Here is a 9,577-nt window from a genome sequence, read left to right on the forward strand (position 1 = left end):
AGGGTGGAGATGGCTCTCCTGGGACTGCAGAGGCAGGTGACAAGGTGTGCTGTGCCAGAAGCCCACTGTCACCATCACTGTCTGGGGGCAGAGGGTGATGGATGTTGATGACAAATGATGCTGACAGCATTTGAGGAAGGCCCCTAAAACGTAATCCTTAATCTGTCTCCCCAGTAGCCCAGAAAGTCTGCTGTAGTCGGTGGGATATAAGGGAAATGGAGCACTTCAAAGGCAGAACAGGATGTCTTCCATGCCCACTGCACTGGTGTGACCTTGGCCTGCACAAGAGAAGACTTCTATAATGTCCCTATGTTTTACCCTCATCAGGACCCACCAAAAGAGAGAGAATGAAGTCCCAGATTACCCATCACTCACTGCCATGCCCCCAGGAGACAGATGTGAATGTCTCCCTCCTGCTCTGGGTGGGAGGCAGAAGATGTGCCCACAGACACCTGGGAGAGCAGTGCTGTAATTGCTGAGTGGTGAATACCTGTTTGTCGTGTTCTGGAATCCTCCCCCACCTACACCCACTTTGTGTGCCTCTTTCCTGTTTGGAGGGGAGATTATCCCGGCCCTGAACACCCTGGCAGCACGACAGCTTTGTGCAGCTCTCCCCAAGTGGCAGAGGTGATGGTGAGGATGATGCCCATTGTAAGGAAAGCCGTTCACCACAGGAGCTGCCCCCCAAATGCCCTTTTGAAGTCATCATCTTCTCCAGCTCCTGTGCTGCAATAAACTGCATCCACGCTGTGTGTGCAGCACTGAGAGCACCACCAGCTCGGGTGGGGTTTGCAGCCACTGAAAGAGACCCTGAAGAGGTGCCATAGCTGCTTTAGGATTTTCCTGTATCCCAGCACAGCTGTACCTCACAGGCTAGGGGAGGTGACCCAGATCCAGTGCACCCTATCTCCCCAAAGGGTGTTGCTGCAAAGCAAAGCGGCACTTCTTGATGCAATTGCTCCTTTGTGACAGGAATTAGGGAGGTGTGCTTTAATGAAGAGTGGCTTTGGCTTCATCCTGAATCCCTGTGTGGGAGGATTGCTCTGCTGTGGGCCAGCACTCTGCGTGGGTTCACCCTGTTCCTCCACACAGCCAGTGGCTCCAGGCATTACATGACCACCCCTCTGGCTCTGGCCAAAAGTCACCTGAAATCACTCCTTGCTGGTGGTGCTGGTGAAGGAGGCAGTGGTGACCTGGACTGATCATTGTGCCTTCTGTAGAACAGTAGCTAAGCAAACATTTGAGAAGGAAGTAGCAAAGGGAGAAACCCCCCCCCCTTTATTTCTGTCCTATTTTTTGTGGTGATTTCTCGTGGTATCAGGATACTTGGGCTGACAGGACAGTATGGGCTGCAGTTGATTCAAGCCATAAGATTTTAACAAGGCAAAAGGGTCAGCTGGCCTTGGAGGCTGTTTATCTTCCTCCTATTGTGAGTCCATGGGATGTCTCCCTAGTAGGTCTGCTTGGATTAATACTCCCTGAAATCACTGAGGACTGCCTCCACAAGCACTTCATGTGCTTAATGTTTCTGGAGCCTACAGTCCATCCCTACAAATGTGTACAAGGTTCTGCATGTGCCAGAGTTACAGCTCATGGAGTATCACAGAGCCTCCTCTCTTTCATTCTTTTCATAGTATTTTTTGTAGTATTTCCCCATTTTTACCCTCAGCTGGCACTTATTAAGTTGCAGAGGATACCCATCCCTGGCTTTCATCCCAGGTTACCTGGATGGCTGCCTGAGAGCCTTCAGGTTTGTTCTTACCTTCACAAGCTTTGTCCCAGCACATCCCTTCCTTGGGAGAAACCTGGCATGTGCCCCCAGCTCTGCTCCTCTGCTCCTGTGACCATTTCCACAGTTTGCAGGTTCAAGGCTGTGTTCTGCTTTTCTACCAAACAGCTCACTGCTGGAATGATCCTGTAACTCTCAGCTGACCACGAGATGCTGTGTTCAGCAAACGTAGGTCTGTTCTTCAAGTCCTTTCATGCTGCCTCTCGGCCAAGCACCACTTTCCAAGTGAGTGTCTCACTTCTAATGGTGAAGAGTCCCATTCCTAGTCAAGGTGGTGTTTGTGGCACTGGACAGAACTGTCTCCTGAAAAGTCTCTCCTGCTCCTGTGTAATATTTCTTTTTCTTACTGTGCAGGTTGTACATGCTCTGTTTCTCAGTAAGTAGTGGAAAGCCTGGTCTGAAGACTCTTGTGAAAAGGTTTTGTTTCTTTTAAGTGGAAGAGGTCTTTGGAGAGTCAGACCCTGATAGTGTGTGTGCCTTTCCATGCCTTTGACAGACTTCCATGCTGTTTTCTGTAAGTTCATCCTTGGTGCCTCTTGCTGGTGTCTCCCTGGACTCTCAGTATCCCTTTTGTGCACATCTTGCCTTAAGTAAGTTCTTCCTACCTTCACAAAAAGACAAAAAATCCTCTCACATTCCCAAGGTGTTTCAACACCCTGGAATCCCTGGCTCCTGCCACAGAGTTCCCTCTCTACCCCTTGCCATGCCTCACCATTGCTCTTTGCCCTGCCTCCACTTCTGATGTGAAATCAGCATTCTCTGCTGGTAGGTAAAGTGAGCCCTGCAGAAGAGTGGCTGATAAAAACAAGTCTTTGTTAAAATAACACACTAACAGGAGAAGGGAGCAGTCTGAGAGGGGAAACCTACCCCTTGTAGGGCCAGTACCAGCTGATTCTATCTGCAGCTCTTCCAAACAAGAATATTCTGGTGTTCTAAAGGCCATTGGTAATTCTGACTATAATCCATGAGGACTTCAAAATCATGGTCAGCCTTCTCTCCCTTTCCCAACCCATTTTCAGGTCAACATACTAATTTTTAAGTTGCTATTAAGACTTCAACACTGGCGTGGCATTTTAAAGTAAATTCAGCAGCAGAGGTTGAACAACATTAACAGATTACTAATTTATGTATCTTTTATCAAAGTGCACAAAGATGGTTTTAAATCACAGAATCATAGAATGGTTCAGATTGAAAGGACCTTAAGGATCCTGTAAACTCACAGCTAAATGTAAATTTGTGTGTTTGATAGTACTGTGTAATAATAGTAATGATGGTATTATTTAAAATATTATTTTTAGTCTTTTATTGTAGGTCAAGGGAGGTGATTCTGCCCCTCTGCTTCACTTTCAGGAGACCCTCCCTGGAGTGCTGCATCCAGCTCTGAGGTCCTGAGCACAAGTAGGATGTGGATGTGTTGGAGTGAGTCCTGAGGAGAGCCGTGAAGGTGATTAGAGCAGGAGCACCTCTCCTGAGCAGACAGGCTGAGAGTGGGGGCTGTTCAGCCTGGAGAAGAGAAGGCTTCAGGGAGACTATAGAACACCTTCCAGTACCTGAAGGGAGAGCTGGAAAGGGACACTGAACAGGAGTATGAAGTGGTAGGAGAAGAGTTTATGGTTTTAAAATGAAAGAGGGTAGATTTGGATTGGAAATTAGGAAGAAATTTTTTACTGTGAAGGTGGTGAGGCACTGAAACAGGTTGTCCAGAGAAGCTGTGAATGCCTCGTCCCTGGAAGTGTTCAAGACCAACCTGGATGGGGTTTAGAGCAACCTGGTCTAGTGGAAGGTGTCCTTGCCCCCAGCAGGGGGGTTGGAACTAGATGACATCTAATGTCCTGACCTACCCATACCATTCCATGATTCTGTGAAGTCAAAACAGAGGACTATTCAGCTCTCATGTCTTCCAGGCCAGGCTTTGGATAAGTGAATTTTCTCTGCCTGTTTTTCTTCCTCAGCTACAAATGGAGTTAAAGGTGATTGGCAAGGACTAAAACTGTAAGTTTTCGATGCTTGAGTCATGGCAGGTGAGCCTTACCCACTGCTAAATAAAGCCACACACAGCTTCTTAAATGCCCATCTCCCCAGAAGCCTTGGACAGCAGAAAAAGAACTTGAAAAAGAACCTTAGGACTGGGAAGATTGCAGGTACTTTCCCCTTTGCCTGGAGATATTGTTAGAAGGCAGCAGAGGCCCATTTTAATGCCATAAAAAGTTAATTAACTCCATTTTCCCCTCGCCTTAGCTGAGCAAAGGTTTTGTGTAAGCCACATGCGCTATAGTGAGAAACAGGGCTTTTCTCCCACGTTCTTGCTGTGCCCGCAGTGATACGGCTAGCGAAAGCTGCTGTCTTCTCAAAAGGAAATCTTACATCTGAATTGTTTCCAATGGCCTGGGTTGCTCTTTTGGTTTCTAGCTAAACACACTGCATTAGAAGAAATTCCTGTCACGAATTGCCTGCTTCCCCCACCAGGCCCTTGTGAATCATCCGCAAGGGAACAACACGGCACCGCTACCGTGCTGAGCGGAGCAGCTGCCAGGCTGCTCTCCTCGTCTGCTGCAAGGCGATGCCCAACGTGAGCATCCAACAGCTCTCGTGGGTCGGTAATATGGAATCATATTCAAAGGTTTTGACCTGCTTTTCACCCCAGTTGATTCAAACAAGATATGCTACCATGGTGCTGCAGAAGAGGTTTCCAGAAACTTTCTCACAGCAGGGCTGCCTATGACAAGAAGTGTAAAAAAGTCTCAGCAAATCAGGGAACTTATTCTGTGGTGCAATCTGTGTAGGAAAAAGTTCACTCGCCACTTTTTGCTTGGCTCTGCCAGTGCAGATTCAACATCTCGCAGCTTCGATTCCCGCGAAGCACTCTCAAAATATTTGTCACAGTCTGCTTTTGCTTGAAACCTACGGAGCAGAGCAAGCTGTGCAGCACAGCGTGCCAGCACGCTTGTGAAAAACCCCTTCTGGATGCCTGTCACTGCTCTGCTTAGCACTTTGCACTCTGTCTCTAGCCATTTTCTTGACCTTGTGTTTACCTCCATGGCACTTACCCACTTCCTCGCTCAGCTGCAGATCTCGTTGGCTGGCTCAGACGCTGCTGCACACGCAGCAATCTGTCAGCTGGGCCGTAACCCCGCTGAGGAAGAGATGCGCTGATTTCATCTGACATTGGCACACGAATTGGATTAAAATATCAAAGAAAGGATCTAGTGGTGTAGGTGTTTTTGTAGACCCGTTTGCATGACTTCACAGATGTTGCTCAAATAGATGTTTTTTTTTCTGACCACTGTAAGAAAACCATGGTGGTGGAGGAGGAGTACTACCCATGGTGTAACAGCGGTGTGTGGGATGAGGAGTTGGGTAACCGATGTGCCGGTGATCCCCAGCTCCTGTTTTGCAAACCACCTTCTGGCCACTGAGCTACTCTGGCTGCTGATTTCACACCACCAGCAACCACTGAGTCTCCTTTCTCACCTGCAGCTGGAGCAAGCTGAGGACAAAGAGGGGATGAAAATGATCTGGGTGACTCCTTCTGCAGGATTTATTCTGGGCTGTGTTGGACCACAGAATACTGTCTTGTCCCTGGAGAAAAAAGAATCAGAATGAAAGGTTATAATGCAAATCTGTAATGCTGCAGAAGTGACAGAGAACAAAGACACATTCCTGAAGACCTGTCAGAAAAGCAAATAAAACTAAGAGCTGTTCTGGTAAGTCAGAAATATTTGGTCATCACAGTCTTCAAACTACAACCCTTGATAACCAGTCAGCTGCAGAGAAATTCAGTGTACTCATTTGTGGGTTATACTGTCTCCCCACTCAGCTACCACATTTTAGTACATGATGACGTTGTTTTGGGCTTCTTTGCCATTGTCCTCTCTCTTTCTTGTCTTCTCCTTTTTTTGTCCTTGGCGCCCTTCACAGAGACTTCTACAAGACGATAGAAAACCATCTTCTTCCTCTTTCTCCACTCTTCAAGCCGCCAGCTCACTGGTTGAAGTTGATGCCCTGGAGGGTTCTGGATGATGTACCATAACAGAAGAGGTGTAAGACACTGTCCATTGGTCAGTCTCCAGGATGAAAAATCTGGAGGCTGTTGGTGACAATCCAAGTCACCAGCCTTGGGCTTCTGCCTCTGCAGCTTCCTTCTCCACAGCTTTGGGGCTCTGGAGAGGGTAAGTCCTGTGCTTTCCAGCAGGCTGAGGCTTGGAGTCTTGCTGGTTTGGGGAACTGACTTTGAATGGGTTGCACTGCTGGGTGGGACTTTGGGCATTTCTCTGGAGGAGGCTGGACATCTGCTTTGTGCTCTGGGTGCCCCTCTGCTAACAGGGGTTTGGGGAGGAAGGGTCTAGACACAGTCAGACTGGTGCCTGTGTTTGCACTCCTGATTTAGTTCCAATGTCAAAAAAACCCCACTCATTAGATTCACATGATGGAGCAGCAAAGAAAGTGTCTATTTACAGAGGCTGAGGAAAATGCACAGAGATGTGGGTTGCAGTTATTTGTCTGAATGGCGCCTCCTGACATCACGAGTGACTGGAAAGGCTTGCTCAGGAACAGTGGAGAAGGCAGCTCTGCCTGGCTCTATTAGAGCCTAAACACCTTCAGCATCTAGAATTGTATTTCCCGGTTTTCACTATAAAAGTCTGATTTTGCAGGAAATTTGATGTGTAGAGAGGACAATGTGTTTTGAGGCTTGTGAGAAAAGTGTCCTTCTCGCTTGTTTGCGAAGTGACTGCGTCACAGACATTTTACAGAGAGTAAGATGAGGAGTGCAAGTAGAAAAAATGAAAAAGGTTTCACTTTAAAAAAATTGTAGGAATTTATCAGCTGAAAGGAAAACACATCAGACAGGTCTGGGAAGTAAAAAAGGAGTCCTGCTTTTCTGCACTCAATTTCCTGTAATGTAAAAATTCATTCTACAACAGAACTATGAAAGGCTCAAGTTTTTAAAAAACCCATATATGTTAAGGAATTCTTAAAAATTCACTTTCATCCCTTGTCTATTTATATTTTGACTCTTGAGTTCTTCTTCAAGTGTGTATCCACATTCAGCGGCCATCTCTGCTGGGTCCTGGGTGGATGGATTGCAAGAATTGTAGAGGGTGCCTTGGCATTTATTCAGGTGGGTCAAGGAGGTAGCAGCTGGCTGCATGATACAACACTTCATCAAGAACTGCCAGTCCCTGAAACCCCCTGGCTGATGAGCTGTGCCCTGTGCCCAGGATGGAGCCTCTCTGGGCATCTCCTTTGTCATCTCCAGATCTTGCCTCTTCTTGCAGCATTGCTTGACTTTGCTGGAGCACCACAAGGAACACCACAGGTGTTCAAGCCTGCGGATGCTTACTCCAGACTTGTGAGTGCTGCAGGGCAATGGCAGCCATGCCTCAGGACTAAAAGGACAGGAAATGCTGACTGGCTCTTGCATGGCAGAAAGCGAGGCAGGACCAGCTTCCCAGCACACACTTGACCACGTGAACTTCACTGCAGTCTAGACTTTGGAAAAGCAAAATTTTTTCTGACTATACCAAGGGCAGAGGCTCTGGTTCCATTTGCCCACTAAATCATAATGTACACTGTGGTGGGGACATGAATGTGGCCTGGGTGAGCCCTCTGTGGGACATCCATGCAGACCTGCCCTGGACACCTGGGGAGGTTGCCTGCTGTCCCTTAGAGCTCTGGAATGACAGCCCTTCGGTGTCTGTTAAGCATTTTTGTGGGTTTTTTGTTTTGCAAAAGTTTCAATTTGTGGTGCTCTGATACACATCCTCTTTCTTCATACAATGCATATTTCTCTCCTTATTCCATGCTTATTTTCCTCCTTTCTATTTTTTTTCTTTTCTTTTTTGATAGTTTTCCCCTCATTGTGACTTATTTTTGTGATTTTCTTATCTTCCCCCACCCTTTCCTTCTTCCCTTTTCTCTCTGTTCTCACTGTTTTGCTTCATTATATTTCCCATTCTCCAGTGGCACTGGTACCCTTTGGAGAGGAAAGTGTATCACCTGTGAATGCCTCAATGAAGAGTTCCCCATGGCAGGAAAGTCATACTTGAGAGTCCAGTTTCTGCCTTAGACTCTCTTTTTGTTTGCTTATGCTTTTTTTTTTTTTTTTTTTTTTTTTTTTAGGTTTTGGATGGATTTTTTGTTGCAAGAGGCTTCATCAGCCAGCAAAGTTCACAGCCACAATGGGAGCGAAGATGAAAGTGGGTGGCTCTCAGGGAGCCACTGCAGAGTTCTGTGCAGCTGGAGCAGCATTTCTTGTGTGTGTGGGTGGACGGATCTGAATAGCCCCACCATTTTCTCCTTTGCACCCCGTGCCTTTCTCTGTCTCAATCCCCCTCCTAAATCTCATTGGAGATCCCCGTCTGCTTTAGGGATAAAAGAGAAGCCACCAAACTGCTGCCCAGCATGTGCCTTCCCATTATTGATCTTGTGGCAGGAACTTATCTGGTCGTGGTTGAGGTTCACTCTTTGGGGCCTGGCAGATGTACCTGTAAAATTGAAACTACTGACTGCTGCTCTTATCTGTTTGCAGCCCGGTGCGTGGTGTGCCTCTGCCTCTAGGCAGAACCTGCTGCTGGGACCATGCTGGTTTCGGTTTCATCAGTATGTTCTCCTCCCTCACAGGCCAGGCCCAAGCAAGGGTTGCGTTTGCAGCAGCAGATCTCAAAGCACTCACACAGTTAACCATCAGGGCTGCAATGAGTACACATTTTTACACCTTTTTTATGGAGAGCTGGAAGCGTGAAGCTGCTTGGGTTGCCATCCATGGGCTGTGAGCATTTACCCTATGGACAGGATTTGCTCACTACAAACCTTATCCCCTGAGTGTCCTGCTCAAGATTTGCCTCCTGTGGTGTGCTAATCAGCAGCAGCATAGGAACATATGCATAAGTGTCAAAATACTGTCTTCCTATTATTGTCTAGGCAAGTTTGCATCTATATAAATCTAGCATAAAATGCATATAAAGTTATCATGCATATGTATTTGTGTAGCATATACATAATCACCTCTTTGTATGGAAATACAATTTTATCCATAAGTAAATACACTTTTCAAGCATGAATTCAACAATGGAAAAAAATATTTGCTTTTAAAAGTAAGCCTTTATTGTGCCTTCATGCTGATTCTGCCTGTGAATTATTTTTCTTGTTGATAACAGGTAGCTATCAGTTTTCCAAGGAAACAAAGGAAAAGAAGATGAAATAGTTGTCAAGCATTGCATTGTACCATGCCATGAATTTTCCTTCCTACAGGCTGAAAAGAAACCACTGAATTATATCATAACTGTCAAGTGTCCTGTTTTTAGTTTGTTGCTCAAACACAATAAAATTATTTAATATACAAAAGCTATCATGCACAGCCAGTCGGTCTTTCCTTCAGCAATATATAGAGGAAAACAAGGAATGAGAAACACACCTGAAAATGGTGAAACATTGACAGTAGAACACTGGAGAATATTGTAATAGATCATATTTACGACAAAACAGAAACTCAACACCCTGGAAAACACACAGAGCACTTGAACTGTGTTTACTTCCAGGCACATTGGCCTTTGCATAGGGGTGGGCCGGGTGATTCAGCTGAATCTGAAACCTGATAAACTCTTGCCTTCTGTTTTTACATCACAGCCAGTGATTGCACATGACACATTGGGAACAGATACCGCTATGCAGACACTACCTTTGGTATTTTTTGTATTGATCCTGGCAAGGATCGTTCCTTGGTCCTGCTGCACTTCAGTCTTTCACTTATGGGTGTATGTGGGTGCCAGAGGATATATGTTTAAATGG

At 46.3% G+C, this 9,577-nt stretch overlaps 1 long non-coding RNA gene across 2 annotated transcripts; it reads left to right on the forward strand.

The window, feature by feature from the left end:
• The first annotated feature begins 3,282 nt into the window (after positions 1–3,282).
• On the forward strand, positions 3,283–9,271 carry LOC135295486 (uncharacterized). 2 transcript variants are annotated; one of them, XR_010357600.1, is made up of 4 exons: positions 3,283–3,781; positions 5,267–5,493; positions 5,708–5,958; positions 8,947–9,271. It is a non-coding gene; the product is annotated as an uncharacterized LOC135295486 (long non-coding RNA). The 2 variants fall into 2 exon arrangements; XR_010357599.1 differs by having other exon boundaries at positions 5,325–5,493; positions 8,947–9,268.
• Positions 9,272–9,577: the final 306 nt, after the last annotated feature.

The sequence above is a fragment of the Passer domesticus genome, chromosome 2 (genome assembly GCF_036417665.1).
Source record: "Passer domesticus isolate bPasDom1 chromosome 2, bPasDom1.hap1, whole genome shotgun sequence".
Taxonomy (NCBI): Eukaryota; Metazoa; Chordata; class Aves; order Passeriformes; family Passeridae; genus Passer; species Passer domesticus.